Source organism: Rhagoletis pomonella, unplaced genomic scaffold (assembly GCF_013731165.1).
Source record: "Rhagoletis pomonella isolate Grant_MI unplaced genomic scaffold, Rhpom_1.0 Rhpom_scaffold_00009, whole genome shotgun sequence".
In the NCBI taxonomy this organism is placed as follows: Eukaryota; Metazoa; Arthropoda; class Insecta; order Diptera; family Tephritidae; genus Rhagoletis; species Rhagoletis pomonella.
This window is the reverse complement of record NW_023458563.1, coordinates 26738527-26739670: the sequence shown is the minus strand read 5'-3', so window position 1 is coordinate 26739670 and position 1144 is coordinate 26738527.

Here is a 1144-nt window from a genome sequence, read left to right as displayed (position 1 = left end):
TTCTTTACCAAGCAATACGTTTATGACAAAATTTTGGAAAATGGGCGTAGCACCGCCCACTTGTGATCACATATAAGTATCTCGCTAACCGTCCTAGCAATTTGTACCAAGCTCGGTAAGGTTATTGTGCTTGCCACATAAAAGCAAACCGTTGAAAATTGTTGAAATCGGACTAAAATTTAGGCCGCTTTCATATAACGGTAAATTTCAGATATGCCTGAAATTTCAATATTTCGAAATTTAAAGACGCTAATTTACTTAAAATGTATACACCCCGGCTTATCAAGTAACGGTAGTTTTCGGAAAGGTGGAAAACATATATTTAATACTTGCGCCGGATATTTAATGTTCGGCTCCGCCCGAACTTAGACTTTCTTACTTGTTTTTAATTAAACTCAATTTCTACTCAAAAATTTCTTATTGAAAGAAGAGAAAAATTAATATTCTTAAAAGCGTTTTTATTTTAGTTTATTTAATTTTTTTTTTAAGGTGATCCCACTATACATAGAGCTACACACACATGTAGTAAGGCATTCAATCCCGGACCATTTTGTGAATCCCGGTATTTCGGGATCTTAATTTAGTAATCCCGGGATCCCGGGATATTATTTTGATTAATTTAAATATGCTAACAAACTAATCTTGCTTTAGTGCGAATACATGAAATAAAAATAAATGTGTGTTTTTAAGCAAAGAAATATATAGGGAGTTCACAAGTCGTGCTATTTGTCATACTTGCTCTTTTATACTATTTTTTTAGAACAGTTTTAAAAGTGTTGTTTTTGCTTTACAAGTAAAATTGTTGTATTACAATACAACTTTGAAAAATATGTTTACTTTGCTATTTGTGAGTGCTATTGGATCAGACATTTCTAATTATTTACATTTTTCCTTGTCTGAGTACAATAAAATATTCAAAATTTAAATAAAACAAGTAAGAAAGTCTAAGTTCGGGCGGAGCCGAACATTAAGTACCCGGCGAAAATATTAAATATATGATTTTCACCTTTCCGAAAGTTGCCGCTACATGGTAAGCCGGGGTGTATCAATTTTGAGTAAATTAGCGTCCTTAAATTTCAAAATATTGACGTTTAAAGCATTTCTAAAATTTACCGTTATATGAAAAGCCATAATTTTAGTCCGA